This window comes from Pagrus major, chromosome 1 (assembly GCF_040436345.1).
Source record: "Pagrus major chromosome 1, Pma_NU_1.0".
Taxonomy (NCBI): domain Eukaryota; kingdom Metazoa; phylum Chordata; class Actinopteri; order Spariformes; family Sparidae; genus Pagrus; species Pagrus major.
The window spans coordinates 15130622-15149346 of record NC_133215.1 but is presented as its reverse complement, the minus strand read 5'-3'; the positions used below and the strand labels follow the sequence as shown (position 1 = coordinate 15149346).

Sequence of the window (18725 nt, the reverse complement as noted above, 5' to 3'; positions counted from 1 at the left end):
TCGTTCATCAGGCAATCTAGAAATCGGACCCCTTAGCAGTAAACAACCCACATACCAGAAGCACGCTTTTGGGGGTGTTGCATCGTCAAACTCAGGGGGTCTGTTACAAATGAACCAACGTGTACTGCTGAACTACCACTAAAAAAGGATGATAATGCAACCAGTCATTGAGCAATACAGTTAAACCTCTTCCTCCTTGTAGTAACTGCTGTGAAATAATCAGAAATCAATATAGATACAATTCAGCATACACACAAATTTAAGGAAAAATGTGACTGAGCGACTGGAGAAACAGAAGTACAACTGCTTCCTTATAGGCCGCAGGAGATGACCTAATGATTGGATGAGTGTGATCACCATCATCAAAACACCTAATGAGGAATTACCTTTTTGAAAAATAGTGTTAGTCTTTCAAGTAGAGTTAAACGGATTTGTAGTCTATGCCAAGGCCTGTTGAAGCTCCTCTGGCAGCTGGTAGTGGCTCTACAGCTTGCAAAGACAACAACAATGTTGGGTTTTAATTTGCCACACACCTCTGTTTCCCACAAATTTGAACAAATCTTACAGTCGAATTAAAAAAAAAAAGAAAAGCAAATGTCAGCCATGACTTTAAAAACTTTCCACAGTCTAGGCACAAGGTCCAACACTTGGTCCTAAATTCCCTCCTTGATGCTTCCTGCAACTAAATAGCTTCCTGTGCATCTAAAAATACCCCATTGCCCCTCTCCCTCTTTGAAACTGAAGGGCCCACTCAGGACAAAAGCCACACTTGCATGCTTCACTGGGTATTGGCCTTAAACTAGTTGTGAAATGTGAATGTACAGTGGGGCAATGCTGACAGAGCTATCTCTACTGCACAACAACTGAACTAGAGATGTATACCAGTAACAAGCACGATGTTCTTGTGTGTGCATCTCACAAAGAGGATAATCCAATGATGAGACTAAAAAGCATTCAGAGTGAATGTGATGACTTGGCAACAAACTACGTCTTCTGCTTGGAAAGGGCAGATGTGATTTGCATCTGCTCTCTTCATCCCACCATTTCTGCCACCATCTGCCTCTCTCACTCAGACATTTTCACATGGCCTCACCCTATTACATAACCAGCAACGAGACCACGCACAGTACATTACATTCATAGGAAATGAGTGTGAGTGAGCGAATCACATTCATTGTGCACGGTTTCCTGTGGTATGATGGAACAGAAAATATGTACTGTATATTTTAACCTTCTGTGTTAGCCTTGTGTCAGTTCACCTAAATTATATTAAAAAAAAAAAAAATTCAATTTTCCTCAAAACAAAAAGGAAAATTGGAACAATAAAGAAAATGAACCAAAATATTAAAAATCTAGACAAGAGGTTCACTTTCCTTGTATGTTGGACTGAAAAAAAATGTAACATGAAAGCTAAATTCTGTTAGGGTTCGGAGTCGAGACAGTATACTCTTTGCTTCCATTGAAAATCTAATAGAATAAAGCTATTTCATGAGCTAAGCTGGGAACTCTTAGCTGTGCCTGGGAATAACATCGCTCCCTAAGTGTAGCAAAAGTACTGCCTCAGCATGAAACCTTTCCCTCTGTCGACTAGTAGTTTCACTATTACCAGCCAATTCTTCTGAGTGTTAATTAACCATCCTACCTCAAATACTCTCTGAAGGACTATCTCTTCTAGGCCAATGAGTCATCACTTATTTGGGTAACAACATAGTTTCATTGTGAACTTTGCCATGTCAAACAAGTACACTGACTTCTTTAAACCAATTTCAAAATGTATCACATCACAGTTCAGCTTGATATTTTCATGTGATACCAGTTTTAAAGATTGATATCAAAATATTTATCAAAATGTTATTCAGTTTTCAATGATGAGCAGATAGGAGTTAGTAATGTTGCACATAGAGAAAGCTAAATTTTCTTCAGACACATTAAACCATGTTAGACAACCATATATTGTCCTTACCTAATAAAACCTCTGTCATATGGCCCAAACCATTTGTTTGTTTGTTTTTTTTTACCATTTCACTACTACTGGTTAGCTAGTAACCATTTAGCCAAACAAACAAAATTATTCTTCAGTCTGCATCCATTCAGATACACAAGCAAACTTAGTGAAGATATTATTGATCCCTTACCAGGGAAATGCACTAACTTAACCACAATCACGTTTATACATCTGACCAAAGAACCCTCCCTTTTCTTCTTGCTCAGCCAGTAAATAATTCATCATACTATGTGATGACTGTAGAGCTTAATCAAACCTGATGAACAAGCCACTCTTCCCACCCTCCCCAGTCCTCTTCTATACCCGTATTCATAATCAATAGAGGCTGAACCATTTGTAGATACCTCACATGGACAGATAATGGACTTTGGACCCATGACATTTCACATTTGTCATGTGGAAAAATAAGTCTCATGCAACTGCTGACTACCATTTGTTTTGTTCCAAGGTTAAGGTTGCCAAATCCTTAACCAAAAGAGAGGAATTTAATGTACCTTTAATGTGCCTTTTTCCTTTGTTACCTTTAATTGTTTTTTTTGTAAATCTTTCCTTTTTATCACATCAAATTCCCTTTAAAAACAACCCCAAAACCTTAACTCGGTTCAGGAGATTCATGTCATGAGCCCACATCATCATATTCACAAGATGCTGTCCAAACGAGAAGTGGAAATTTCCACTAGCAGCCACGGCCAGCCGTGAGATTTGCACATCTGAAACTTAATATGCCAAAGGGCAGCAACAAACACTAGGGCCTCAGAGGCAGAGCAAGGGACTCTTCAAAATGTGCTGGCTGTGGTAAATGAAATGCCCACATTCATGATGATACTGAACAAACATACCACATTTTCAACAATATGAGCAGGGTAAATCATGGGGCACTGGCCATTTAGATATCTGACCATCCATCAAAACATAATGGCTCCTAGTTTTAATGTTTTATGACAAGAGTGGCTTGTTAAATCGTCCTTTTAGCCAGAGAGGAGGTAAACCGATCAGTCAGAAAGCATACACCATCCAAACCTAGGATACAACCATGACTGATGTGTGTAGAAAGCTTTAAAAAAGGTCCTTTCTCTGTTTAAACTCAAAGACAATGCGCAGAGTTTTATTATGTTACTTCCTGGGAGGAATGAAGACGATGACATTAATGATCACACACCCCATTACTTATGAAAGTGGCCAACTGTGTTTCCACTTGAAGCCCTGAAATATGCATTATAAAAAGCTTGTTTTTCCAAAGTTGGGCCAAGTTCTACAGTAAGTAGGTCGCTGTAACTATAACTCCAGTTATGGAGATGTGGGAGGCACAGGACTTGAGTGGAGCTGACAAGGTCAACCTAATGTCGGCTGCTGATAGAATTCCAATTACTGGCTTTACATCTAATGCCACTACACGTACCACCAAACACCACAAGCATATATCAAACCTTGGCAGTCATAATTTCTCATTTCTAATGCAACAAATGCTCAGTGTCTTGTCACTTCATACATGCAATCTGACATTACTGCAAGCATCGAATGCTGATGTTATCAAGCAGGGATTTACAAAGAACCACACTGTTATGGAATACAGTATAAGGTCCAGATAAACCCTAATCTATTCCTCCACTGTAGGCCTAAATATAGTCAAAACTAAAGTATAGATTTTGACCAACTACTAGCTATGTCTGACCAGTAACTCACAATCTGTGACCACATCCTAAAAGGGTGATTATTCATCCATATAATGACATGTTTTCTTTTGTATTATTCATTTGATATAACAGAAATATTCAAGTCCATCAACTTACCTCAGCCTCAAGTTATAACATTGTATGTAGTGGTATTACTAAAGGAGAATGAAGAGTTGCAAGAGTGAGAAAGGGTCTAATTCACATGCATGGCACTTAAAAGTTGAATAAAACTCATATTGTATGAAAGACATGGAACAAAAGGGTTGAATTGAATTTCAACTTGAATGCAGTTCAAATTGAATTTGTGATTTAAAGTATGAATGAGTAAATAAAAGTTTAAAAGAGTATAAATAGTTGAAAAAGTAGGAAAGGAATGAAGGATTCAAAACATAGTGTAAGCTGGGAGATCAATTCTATGCTTCACTAATGGCTAGGGGCTGAACTGCATTACTTGAATAATGGCTGGGAGCAAAACTGCATGTCTTTACTAATGGCTGAGAGCTCAACGGCAAACTGAGTACCGAACCTCTTAATATCTCGTATTTGATTTGACTAGGGGAGAAGATAGGTTCAATCATCAACCAAAATTATCTAAATGGAAGCAAACTGAAAACGTTTGCTTTGCTTTCTCTCTCCCTTCCCTTAAAGCCCATCATTCCTCATTGGACTCCGATAGTAACACAAGCTGACACAAACAAGAGGAACTGACACACACAGCTGTCTCATAGCACTCTTGTCTCCCTGTATCTAGTGCCAGTTCTGGAGGGTTTGTTTCTGCTTGTAGTATACCATGTCACCTCATCAACTGAAGCCATTTGACTGTCTTAGTTTTACTTTCTTTTCTACTTTATCTTAATCTATTTTTGTAGACTGTTGACTCTTAAATAGGTTTATCTAGTAGCCACACACACACCCCTTTAAAGTAATGAACTGAGATATTAAATTTGAAATTAAAGCTGCAAGCAGCGATGAACGGGCCCTCGCAGGCCACGCGGGTCGGGCCGTGCTGCTGTCGGGGCGTGCTCCTTACCCGGACCCATTGCCCCGTTATTGTGCGGGCATGTCTTAATTGATAGCCCAAAAGTGGTTTTGTGTTGATAATAGCGCCACCTGCTGGTGATATTTGGTGTGTGAGTTACAGGGGCTGGTCTATACCACCCCAATCAGTTTCATATCCATAAGTGTTATGGTGTGGGCACAGTGCCAATTATAAAATGAAACTGCCACCAGAGCGCCACCTAGTGTCAGATCGGTAACACCTTCGTCAGCTTTCCAGGAGGCCATTGGCAATCAGTGTACCAAGTTTCGTGTTAATCTGACCAACCGATGTCGAGATATAAAATACTTCAATTTAAATAGCGCCACCTAGTGGTCATGGGCCAAGATTTTGCACAGAGCCTTAGGGGCTCATGGGGAAGTAGTGTCCTGAGTTTCACGTCATTTGGACACACCAATGTGGAGATATGCAACACTTCCTGTTTTGACCCGAATCCACAGGAAGTTGTTATTTAATAACTTGAGTATTCTTTGGCGTATCAAAATTCTTTTAATAACTTTTTGCCAGAAGGGTCCACTGATGCTGTGTGCAAAGTTTGGTGAAAATCGGTGAAATTGCCTGGGAGGAGTTCGAAAAAGTAGGTTTGCGACATTTCGTGAGCTAGCGAAAAAAAACGCTAGGCGCAAATGGGCGTGGCCTATATCAGGAGATTCAGCAACATTCACTGAACGCGTGGATATAAGGTTTTTGAATGTGCGACAAAGTATGTGGGAGTTATTAGGCAAAAACGGTTTGTGTTGATGATAGCGCCACCTGCTGGTCATTTTTGGTGTGTGAGTTACAGGGGCCGGTCTATACCACCCCTGTCAATTTCATATCCATAAGTGTTATGGTGTGGGCACAGTGCCAAATCTAAAAAGAAACTGCCGCCAATGCGCCACCTAGTGTCAGATCGGTAACACCTTTGTCAGCTGTCCTCAGGAGGCCATTGGCAATGAGTGTACCAAGTTTTGTGTTAATCCGACCAACCGATGTCGAGATATAAAATAGTTCAATTTAAAGAGCGCCACCTAGTGGTCATCAACCAAAATTTAGCACAGAGCCTTAGGGCCTCATGAGGAAGTAGGATCCTGAGTTTGACGTCATTTGGACAAACCAATGTGGAGATATGCAACACTTCCTGTTTGGAACGAAATCTGCAGGAAGTTGTTATTTAATAACTTGAGTCTTCTTTGGAATATCAAAATTCTTTTAATAAGTTTTTGTCAGGAGGGTCCCCTGATGCTGTGTTCAAAGTTTGGAGCAAATTGGTGAAATTGCCTGGGAGGAGTTCGAAAAAGTAGGTTTGCGACATTTGCGAGCTAGTGAAAAAAAATGATAGGCAAAAATGGGCCTGGCCTATATCAGGAGATTCAGCAAGATTCACTGAACGCGTGGATATAAGGTTTTTGAATGTGCGACAAAGTATGTGGGAGTTATTAGGCAAAACGCACTTTTCTTGATTGTAGCGCCACGTAGTGGTGGAAATTCACAACGACAACAGATTATAAAATTTTTCACGAAGCCTAATGACTTTGCCAAATAAAATCGAGTTTTCATTCACATTCAGGCAGTGAAAAATGCGATCATTTTGGACGAAGGAATAAAATAATAATAATAATAATAATAATAATAATAATAATCATTCGAAAAACAATAGGGACCTCGCAGGTTCCCTGCTCGGGCCCTAAATACACTTTTCAAACACAATCGCTGAAAAAAGATGATATTCAACTTGTACCAAGCCTTATACTATGAAATGTACATAGCTACCTTCCTCAAAGAAACATGAGACTTGCTCTGCTAAGTGCAGGGTCACGGCCACTATAAATAAAACCTGTAGTCATGTGAGAGTGAGTAAGTCAAGTTTAAACAAGAAAACAACCTCAACCCATTGCAAGTCATGTCAGATAACTTGGGGTCATGAACTACTGACCTGCAGGAAATAAACAAATACAGAGACAAAACAGAAAAAACAAAAGGTTTCAAGTAACAAACTGTAACTAAATCTAAAATATTCTATTAAGACCAACTTTGTATGTGCACTCAGTGTTCCATTACTTTGGTCAATCTATTTAAGAAACTAGTGTTAAAGTTGGCCAAGTTCCTTGTGCTTGAGGCCAAGAATTACAGCATTTGTGATAATAATAACAAAGAGTAACAAACAAATAACATAAGAGTAACAAATAACATAAGAGTAACAAAAAAAAACACACAAAAATATCCAAAACTCTGCCAAGAACTTGATACATAGACTAACTATATAAGACGAAAGGGGGTCAGTTATTTATCAACATGAAATGCACATGCAGGCTTCATGGACGACTCTCTGCTGGCATTTACCTCAAACAAAGCTGTCCCCCACATACTGACAAAAAAGACATTGCAACCTATACAAAGGACCTGCTGTGTTCTCTGATGTTGGAGTGTCAATACGAATATACACAATAGCACTCAGCCGTTTCTCTGGGCAATCTACTTGTATTCTTGTGCCCCTGCCTTATTGACATGGTGCCTGAAATGCCTTAAGCATGACAGTCTCCAAAATAAATGCTTGATGGCTGCAAAGAAGAGCTTCATGTGTTTAAGAGCACATAATACTAGCAGGCATTCACATTTGTGCTCCACATATTGCAGTGAAATGTTTAACCACTCCAGTTCAAGATCAGGTAAGTGCTAATGCTAAGATTGCAAAGCGTCGCTGCCAATACTGTTTCAAATTAAGCCTTTGGTACTTGGTTGTTAAAGTGTTTCTCCCTTCATATTGCTATAAGATATTTACCACGTCCACTGACACAAAAAGGGCTTCAGACACATATTTGTACACAGCTGTAGGTGTCAACTTACATTTAATAAAATGCTTCAAGACCTGTCCAGACAGCCTTTCTCCTGTGGTTGGTCTTGCCTCTCCTCCTGCTCTCTCCCGTCCATCTACTGTGCCTCTTTCCTCTTGCTCCTGTCTTCTTTGAACCTATCTCTCCATACTTTCTTGTCCCACTTATACTACCCGTTATCCTTTTTTATTTTATTAAATTAACATAAGTAAATATAAATATATTTTCAGATGATTACATGCTTCTACAAGTCACATTCAGCCAGCAATTACAAGAGCATAAGGCAATACTGGGTTACATTGAAAAAAAATCCCCATAGGTCCTTTCCCGCTCTTACTAATTGTGCATATTGTACCTTCATTATATGTGAGCACTGCAGATACTGAAGGAGACTGGAGGAGACTGAAGGATGTCTCTTGATCACCCACGTCTCAAATTCTGCAGCAGTCAAGCTTGTATTTTCTCCGGGGAGAGAAACGTGTATTTAAAATGTGATGGACTGGCTAAACGTGTTTAAAGGAATCACAAGTCTGCCTTACATCTGTTATTTAATGTGGTATTTGACTATTTAACCTTTGCCTTGAATGTGAGGCCCTCCAGTAAGTTCCCTACACTTCATGAATGTCCAGTAATGCTCATTTCCTCTTACGTGGAAAATTACACAACTTGTATTAGCATTAAAACCTTACAGTGACTGTAGCCTAGTAGCACCTACACAATCCCTTCAGGGGGAAAAACCCTCACTCTGTATATGTAAATGAAGGAAGGTACCGCCTACAATTGTTTTCTTAAGGATCAAGTTGCACTAGTCATAGGTAAATGAGCTATTTTAATAATGATGTAATTCATTGTTTGCCTTTAACTGAAAATGAAAATATTTTCTGGGATTACCTCTAGGGAAGCAACATCATGCTAAATGATTTACTAATATTGCTAGATAGATGGTCCATATAATACTAGGGAAATCAACAGCTGTGAAAACAGATACCCGATTCTTCTTTGGCAGCACAAAGTAATACAAGCTGTAGGCCAGATGATTAAGTGTTCTGTAATATTGTGTACCGTATTCATTTCTCCTTAGGCCTACAACTGTAAAGTAGCTTATGCCTGCAGGTCATATATAAATCCGTTTGCTGCCTGCTTTGACATATTGACTGAGTTGATTCTTTGGCAGATGTTTCTGTCTGTTTATCTTTCATTTTTCCTGCCTTACTGATATCGTTTCTGAAACTGCTTAAACACATAATAGTCTCCAAACATGAATGCCTGAAAGCTGCTGAGAAGAGCTTAATGTATTTAAGAACCAGTAATGCTAATACTAGCAAGCTTTCACATTTGTTTAACGCAAAGTGCAGTGCAATGTTTAACCCCTCCAGCCCTAAGTGAGTGCCAAGGCTCCTTGTAAAGCATGTCTGAACTCTGCCAACACTGTCTCAAATCAAGCCCCTCAGGACTTGTGTTGTACACCTAAATATGGCATTCAGCTAGGTAAAGTTGCAATCTGTAATCTGTAGAGGCATCGCTCTCAGAGGTCAGCGCACATAAGGTTTATCAAATTTGAACTTTCGGAAAGTTCATTGTCCCATTACCTGCAGTGGTGCAAGGTTGTAGTCAGTCAAATGACCTAAATTAGATACAACGTGGAGGAAGACAAAAAATTATTCTGTCCACAGATTTTAGACAGAGAGTTTTTTGGGACACTGATTACTTGACTTCATGCTTTCACAATAAGAAGTCACTATACAGAAATGTATTCATGCTTTTGCACCATCAGGACTGCATGGTTCAGTTACAATACTACTTGCTTCTGAAGGAGCACAGTCAGCGAGTTCACTGACAGTGCCAATCAATTTAGTCTCCACTCTGGACAAGATGCACACTCATGGTATCACCAAAAGGTCAGTGCATATAAGGTTTAATCAATTTGAACTTTTGATGCAGGTCACCATCTATCACAATTCTTTAGCATAACCTTTTAAGGAAAGCAAATCATACAGATGTAAAGCCTTCTGAGGCAACTGCAACATATAACAAGAGTGATGCTTAGACTATTGAATGGCAAAAGAGGGGTAAAAAGTATGTTGAGATTTAATATATTCTGTCTACAGATTACTGAGGTTGTCAAAAGTAGGGGAAGACCGATTATCGGCCATGGCCACAGCCGATATTCAGCATTTTCCAATTATCAGTATCAGTGATTTTTCTGTGACATTGCCGATAAAATAACTCATTTAAAAATGTGCTACTTTGGCTCTGATGAAACATCCTCTCACACAATGTCCCGCCCACAACAATATCTGATTGGTAACACGTCACAATTAATATCCTATAAATACTGAATAATCTGAATCTGGAAAGTAACTAGTAACTAAATGTAGTGGAGAGAAAGTATAAAGTAGCAGAAAACGGAAATACTCAAGTACCTGGAAATTGTACTTAAGAACAGTACTTAAGTAAATCGTACTTTGGTTTATTCCATCACTGTTTTTTGAAATTTTGACACTTTACTGCAAATAAATATTGGTCCCAAATATCGGTTTAATCAGTAATAATTGGTAATAATCAGTATCGACCCTGAAAATGGCATATCGGTCTAGCCCTAGTCAAAAGTATTGGTACTTAAAGCAATATGATATCCTTCTTCGATAGTATCAGAAGTACAAAAACTATAAAATAGATAGTTGCACAGATATTAACATTACTACAAATGTACCGAGATGTGTTTGTTGTGTCAGAAGAGGTAATCAAGTGTTTTTTCTTACACTGGTATTATGTCAAAATCTAACATTCTGGTATCGTGACAGCTTTGCAGACCACTAACATGACTAATTTGACAGCAAAAAAAAAATACGAACATAATATCTGCATGATTCACAAACACTAATTGCATCTCATGCAGCACTTAATCAGATGGGAGATCATAAGCACTCATTTTTCTACGCATATACCTTTCTCTTAAGGCAAAGTGAGGAGGGCAAAGGCTTCACATACAGCCCATACAGTGTCATACTTGCACCGCTGCCAACCATGCCCACGGAGGATTAGCGTGTTATAGCTCAGGCGTGCACAGCCCAAACAATGCTGTCAGTGTTGACGGAAACACAGAGAAAAGCCTTACTGTTTTCCCCTGCCATGCGTTTTCACCAGGGTCATCACTGTCTGGATAATGGAGTGGAGTTGAGGTTTAAACCACTATCAGTGCACGTCACTGTGAAGCACTGACATGACGATAATAAGCGAAAAATGTGCGATTGTCACGGTGATAGGACATCATTAAGCCAGTCACTGGGCGCTTTGAGAGCTAACTTTAAATGGTTTTCACACAGTGTTATTTACATGACGGCATGCCGGGCTCTTCGTGCTTGTAGCTAGTCAATCCTCGGTGTGGTTACAGCTTATCGCAGGACAGGGGATAACTGGGCGTAGGCTCGCTAGCTAACTAGCAGCGCTAACCTAGCTACAAATGACATAGCGTCACTTAACGTTAACCCAGAGCCGCCGTCAAGTCCAAATTTAACCAAATAAATGATGTTAAACAGCTTTAAGTCAAGGCGTAAACATTAGCACGTTTCCCAGAAAAAGTCTTGCATGGCATTATATAATCACTCGCATGCTGAACTAGTAAACAAACCGTGCGTTTCATTGATAATGAACTCGTACTGTGACAATGATTGTTACGAAGTTCAGCATTAACAGTCCACAGTTAGCAGCTAACACAACGTGAGGGGTTGAGAAAGAGGACCGTTCACTCACCAGCGAGTCCCTCAGCCCCAGTAGGTAGTAGCTGTGCTCTTCTGTTGCGTGTTTCTTCACACACACTCGGGGTGCTGGAAGGCTTTATTAAAAAAATTTAAAAAAAAAAAAAAAAAAAGAAGAAGAAGAAAAGGCGACAAACCGACCCAAACTGAAAGCGAAGACTTGTCCTGGCGACGAGAACTGCCTTATCTCAACATAACCAAAGCACCGCTGCAGGGCGACCCAGTCATCACACAGCCCCCCCTTACCCGTGATGTTGACGTTGGTGGCGGCTGTGGTTAACGGGAAGCCTCGCTGGGTCTCCGCGGCGGTAATTAAAGGATGAGTGTATGTCGTTGAGGTGTGTGCGTGGTGGTGGTGGTGGGGGGGGTCCTGCGATGGGCTTTCTCGTCGTGATTTCCCCCCAAAACAACCTCGTCGTTGGCGGTGGGAATCGCTGTAATGACGACCTGCACGTCTCGCTCGCAAACGTTTACTAGCCCACTACCACCAGAAGCTAGATCGCACCTCCTCCTCCTCCCTGACGGCTCAGCACACACAGACCGACGCGTATAGTGCCGCTGGAGGTTTTGAGGACAGCGTGTACGAGGGGTGTGATGCTGAGAGAGAGAGGGGGAGGAGGAGGGAGGAGGGAGGGAGGGAGGGAGGAGGAGGAGGGGATGCTGCACATGGTCACGTAGCTGATTGCAAAGTGAGCCTGAACCAAATAATGGTTCAAGTAGGAACCAATGCTGGTTCCTCAGTGGTGAGATGAGATCAGACTGTCTCCAGTTTATTAGTCAGCTGAAGCTTAAAGAAATTCAGCTGAGCTTTTATTCACATTTGTCTCCAAAAAAAAACTGCAGCTCTAATCAGTCAGTGATAGTCTATAGCTTGTTGACCTGCAAAAGTCAGATGGGGCGGACAGGAAGTGAAGAACAATGGAGGAAAGTGAGTACGCTAAAGCCTCAGATGGACCTGCAGGTATCAGCAGAACATGTCTAGACACATTGGGACGTGATCCCATTTTTTTCCCCATGGTTTGACCGGTTCGTCTGGCGTGGAGGCGATCGAGATCACAAATTACTTAGTCCTGCAGACTTCATAATGTACTACACGGCTAGCCAAATGAAGGCGTACAACGCAAGTCCCGAGGCTTATAACTATTTTGTGTGTGGCTGCGTCAACGACAATCGGATCGAAAGCAACGCCGAATGACTGCCGTCTTGTTTCACGAAGTGGTCCCTGCATACACAAGCGTTGTCTGACTCCGCGCCTCAGGACTTTAGACAGAGTATTTTAATCCATGACCGCCGCCAAGTTTTTTTTAAAAACTTCTCGTTGGACTCCAAAGTAGCTGTCAAGTCAAGGAAGTCGCTGTTTGTCGTAATTGAAGTAAAATATCATCTAGTTTTGTGTTAAACCGGTCAGTGAACTACATCGTCACTCTCACACGTCTCCAACACCAACATGGCCGCCGTCTCGGTACAGAAAAGGTTCTAAAAAAAGATTAAAAATCACAATAAATCTGGTCATATTGACAACTGCAGTTATGTGAAAGGAGAGTTTGCTAATATACAGGAGCAGTTTAACGTTTAAGTTACAGGTTTGGGTGATGACGTCGCTAACACGATTGTTGTCTGTGTAGTCTTTATAATTACTTATCTTCACAGTCTGATATTTCAATAGTTTTATGACAATGTGATATTTTTATTTTGAATAGGTTATAATGTGTAGTCTGCTTCAGTTATTTGGTGGAAGAAGTACTCAGATCTTTCTGTTAAAGTTGTACCGAAGTGAAAAAGAAATGCAAATGCAAATACATTTTCCATATCCAAAATATTTCATATGAAAAAAGCACAGAGGTATTATCAGTATCAGCTACTCATGTCGAGTGCTGCATCAACTTATTATTTGTTTGTTTATTGATATACATGCCCTCATGTGTAAGCTGCATTTTAGTGTTATAAATGGTCGTGGTGGAACTTTAAGTCACTTCATATGCTGTTGGTTAGTGTGATCTAACAGATGTGTAAAGCCTGTGAAAGCAAATGATTGTTAACCATTAATTTACCCCGAAGTTACCCTTTAAAGGATGCCGTACTAGAAAGTTAAAGTGCTGCTAAAGATGCTTATGATGATAAAAAAATGACATACACTGTTAAGAACCATCTCAAAAACACTAGTATGTGTTCTTTCAGGCACCAAACAAACAAACAAAAAAAGACAAATGTTAAATCCGTCACCATTGAGAACCACCACTGGTTCTTAATTTAACTATTATTTTTGAGGGTAGTTGTTACAATAGCAGGGAGCAGTGTTTATTCATGTCTGCCTGCTGTAGTGAACTGTTGGTTCTTTCTCAATGACGATGATGGTGATTCTCCACTCTTTCTGTAAGGGGTGGGGAAGGCTGAGAAAGACAGTCACACAAATGACAGTAATCAACTCAAAATTGCTTCATGAAATCTTTTTGGACGTCATGGCTATTTTTAGGGGTGTTTTTTCCTCATGTGATTTTGTCATTTACTGTACAATAGAGGCACGGTCGATTTGTTCTGGAACATGTCATGTGTGGGGATGGAACAAAATAAGCTTACGACAAAGATAAACAATGTATTCCCAAATGTGAAATAATCTGACATTGAGGTTTAGAGTTTGTTTGTTTTGTTTTTAGATGGCAATTCAGACACCATCAATGACTAATTTATGATTTCTGTTGCCACTAAGGGACCAAGAGAGTTTGAAGTTGAATGTTGACATTTGACATTAAGCCACAATCAGCTCTTAATCGTCCCATCTCTGTGCTGTACTACAATGCAGAGAGAGCCACTGTATATCAGCCAATAATTTGCCCCTCCTTCTGTGTTATTAGGTATGAAAAATACTAGATTTGCGACTAGATTAGATAATTCCATTGAGTCCACATTAGATTAAACACCTAAACATAAACAGTTATCTCAGCTTTGAAAGGCTGACGATGGAGTAATCCATGTTGCCTGGCCCACAAAGACTCAGTATCATTTATCGGCTCTCATATAACAAGATTACCAGAAAGAGGCAGGAGGCTGTGAGCTGCAAGCTCACCTCTGATTGTTCAAGAGAGAGCTGTACTCGTCTGATTGACTGAGCACTCTCTAGAAGTAGAAATCCTATTAAAGACATATATCAATAATAACTACAACTTTTGACCTGTTTGCTGTTGAAATTATATTTCAATTGTTGTTAAGTGGGCATGGGAAATCTTCAATTCTCACACATTTCATAATAATAATGATAATAATAATAATGATAATAATCTTTATTTAGATAACACCTTTCTTAACAAGGTTGTACAAATAAAATACTGTACAGATAAGTTAAAAGACAATTAAAACAACAAAATGCAAATACCAAAATCAGTAAATAAAATACTAGAAGAGAAGAACAAGAATGGCACTCAGTAGAGTGCATACCTCCACCCAGGCCCAGCAGGCCCCTTTATCCACATCAAATTGTACTCACTCATAGATAGCAGCCAACTAAACTTTTTTTTCATTAAGATTCTCACATTATTCCCTGAGAAATTAACAAAACTGTTGAAAAACACCTTATCTCGCAATGTTACAGAAAGTGACACCCTGTAGCACTGAGACCCATCCTCCTTCTAAGTTCATGGAAATGCATTCAGTAGGTGTTGTGTAATCCTGCTGACAAACAAACCATGAGACAATATTATGCAAGTACACAGACATCATAACCAGAATACCAGAACAATGACAGAAAACATTTAAACAAGCAATGAGCCCAGAAAAACTGGAATTTTAGTTTTCAAAGAATAAGTTTTCAAAGTTTCTGTTCCAGAGTGACCCGTAGTCACCAACCCAGTCTTTGGGATAACGATCGATTCCCTAGATGTGGATGGTGAAATGGAGATCTGGAACCAGGGTCTTCATTCCTGATCAATGCCATCCTTCTTTTACTTTATCTCTCATATGAAAGGTGACAGTTTCCACACAATAGCCTTGCACTAAGATTCATCTGACTTCCATCCTTTATTGTAAGATATGATGTGAGCAGCATCGTGTGGTGAACATTTATAACATCAAACATTTTCTCATGGTAACTGACAGTTGAAGGTGTGGGAGGTTGGTGTGACACATTTGCTGAAACTCACTGCCAGCTCCCAACACACACACATTCGAGCACTTCCTCCTAAGAAATATGAATACCGTATCCAGGAAGCCACACTTTGGCCACCCAGCCCGGCACTTCATTCCCTTTGAAACTAGTGGAGGAGCACGACCATTCCCCAATGCACATCACTATGAGCGCATGTCAATGAGGTGCGAATGACAGGGGCTGCATTGTGAGATGGGCGCAGAGTGGGAGTGCCATGTGACACTCCTGAATGGGCTGCCGGGGGTTGTCCGGGGGGGAAGGATGGCAGCATCCACAAAGGCCCATTGAGGGATTGTAGACTAGGTACAAGACTGGCACTGGTCCTCCTTCCCTTCCATGGGATGGCAGGAGGAGGCTGCTGCTTGGTACTGACTCAATGGAGGGACTATTCGGAAAGAATTGGAGAGAGGAGGTTTATAATCACCATGTTACACTTCCTTCAGTCTGTTGATGGCCATTATGTCCGCTTCTGCACATACACTACTGTCTTGTGTGATTTACCACACAGCTTAAGAATAGGCTGTTGTGTTTTCAGCACCACAAACACATGAAATGGTACAAAATGAGATTTGTGGAAATGTAATTATGTATCTTTTTACTCTGCCGCCGGTCGAAGTAATAACTGACAAATACTGTCATTTTATTCAGTTACAAAAAGTAATGATCGAAAGAAGCAACATTTGTGACGATTTATGCATTCAACAACACTTTCTATTATCTCGCACCCGATTATCTGCTTCATCAGACAAAGTATTAATAGTTTACAATTTCCCTCTCTGGGATCAAACATACTGTATACAGTCCATAATAGTAGTCTTGTTTTCTCCTGTTCTTTCAAGAACAATGCTTAATTTGCAAACGTGTGTGCTCTCAGGTTCCAGTCCAAAATAGAGAATGGTGTAACTCCACGAATGCTGCCAAACCAGTTAGACTGGCTATAAAAAGAAAATAATCACATGTTTGATGATCAGTATGACTGAGGTTTAGTGTAGGCGGGAAACACTTATGCATTATGGTGCATCAGCAGGGCATGGCTTAGTCTATTACAGAGTCAACAGTATGAAAATCCTAAGCATGAAACACACAATAACCAAATAAAGGTCACCCATATGCATCATCTCCACAACTTTCACTATGACATTGTGTCTGAAAAGGCTCGATTTTTCCGGTAACGGTGAAACAACTGGAATAAAAAATAACTCTGATGAAGGAGGCAGTGTGATAGAAACTGAGGTAAAATAAGAGTGAAAGGATGGGTATTCACTCAATGGAGAGCGGCGGTGTTGTGTCAAAGTCCGTTACTCTGCTGATGCTGTATGTGTCCCCACTTACCAGCAGAACTCAAGATGGTTCAAAATTGACTTCTTTCTACTGGATCAGTAAGTAACAAAACCTGCCTACTTATTATTACAACAGGTGTTTTACTCCACCTCAGGCCTTCTCAGTCAAATTGGGATTCTTGCAGTTGGTTTTTGGCTTTGGACAGTAGCCTGGCTGCTAGCTGTAGCCGTGTTGCTAAAGAAATGGTGCGAGGTGGGAAAGTTGAAAATTTGCCTAATTCTGCTTTAAAACTTCTTGGTGCAAGCTTTTTCTCAGAACATTTTTAACAGTTGGGGCTTAAAACAAGTGGTGGGTACTTGTCCCTAGAGTCACCACTGTAAATGACACCCATAGTTACCACAAATCTGCCGTTATTACAATTAACACAAATGTGTGTGCATCTAATCATAAACATGTGGTGATATAATGGTGGATCAGGTTTAATGACTTGTAAATGTACTTGAAATATGAAAAAATATGGAAAGTTGAGGAATAGTGAAACCATTTTAAGTTCTGGACAGAAGGGGGAAACACATTTCTAGTCAGCAGTTCATTGTTTTGTCCAGTTGTAACTGTTTGACAGCTTGTGCACAGAAGATGGATGAGGAGACTATGATGAAATTGCACTCAGTCTCCCAAGCAGCAGGTTCAGTAAAGCTCTTCAGGAGCACTTACTATGACACAGCACTATAACACAATCAAATACGCATAGTGCACTTACTGTAATACAAATCAATAGATCAGATTATACAGTACACCAAACATCTATGAGATATGTTACATGTTGTTTTACTGGTTTCCCTGCAGCTTCTTACCTCCACCACATATATTTCAGTGACATCCTGTTGTTTTTCAGCAGTTTAAGTGGAATGTTTATGTCAACTACCAGAAAAAACAAATAAAACATTTTAAAAAACCCTATAAATTGTTCTTGTCATTTTCATTTCACAGACTTACTGTACTATGTAGACTACTGAGAGAGTATGAAGTAACAATGTGTAATAGCTGAATGTTGCATTTGCGCAGCGACAGATCATTGTATTAACATTTATTTGCTACCCTCTAGTGGTGATCAGTGTGTGTTACATGTTCAGCCCATTCGCTTACAAAGTGAAGGATTTTAAAAAACACACTATATTTCACACAATATGTAACTTAAAGAATCAGAGAAAGATGTAAAAAAAAAAAAGTCATGTATAAAAAGGTTTTATATAAGTTATATTGTGTATTATATGTATTTCCTGCATGTCAGATATTCATATGTAGCCTATGAGATATTCCATAAATTGGTGTCTTTACCTAATCAGCTCCACATGCTTTGTTTGACTGTTTTTATGTTTATTTTTGTACTTGTATAGTTTTCTATTCATGGAAAGCAGGCTGTAGAGTGTGATTCATGTCATTCATGCCTTGTGGGCTCAGCTGCCCTGTTTCTGCAGCCCGGCCTGTAGAGGGCAGAGCTGTGCTTTTTTCAGGCTACTGTGGAGTCTCCTGAAAATGACCTCTACTCCAGAGCATTTACTGTATTACAGATGTCATGATTATGTTTCAGGTACTGGACTGGTGTATTTGTGTCCAGGACTGTTCAAAATAGCATTTGAGTTATGAGAGTTGTTACTGGGACAGATGAAGCTGAGCTCTTTACCCCAGTACACTGGACTACTTTGATTTTGAAATGTCACTGCTTGTCTATAAAAGCATCAAATCTTTTAGGTATCTGGTCTCTATCTGTGAGTTATTGTGTATGAACAAACCCTTATTACAAAGACCTAGATATAAAAGTGTCACATACTTCTTTGGTTCAGGCCGAGCACCGCTTTCGTGTCTGCATCAGTGGCTCACTGATGTAGCTCATCTGCTTGGCTTCATGCTATCTTGTAACAACAAAATAAATCCTGTTGAGTCAACAGCCATCTCTGACACTCTAAGCTAATCTGAATCTGACTGAGCGGGGGCAGTGG

General features: G+C 39.9%; 1 protein-coding gene across 2 annotated transcripts in view; it reads right to left on the bottom strand.

Annotated features, from left to right (window-relative positions):
* Positions 1–11847, bottom strand: part of rnf24 (ring finger protein 24) — a 34576-nt gene extending 22729 nt beyond the window's left edge. Inside the window, exon 1 of one of the 2 annotated variants that reach the window (XM_073465935.1) lies at positions 11302–11847. The gene's annotated coding sequence lies outside the window, so the exon portion shown is untranslated. The remainder of the gene's footprint in view (positions 1–11301) is intronic. The other variant, XM_073465944.1, reaches the window with a different exon arrangement.
* Positions 11848–18725: the final 6878 nt, after the last annotated feature.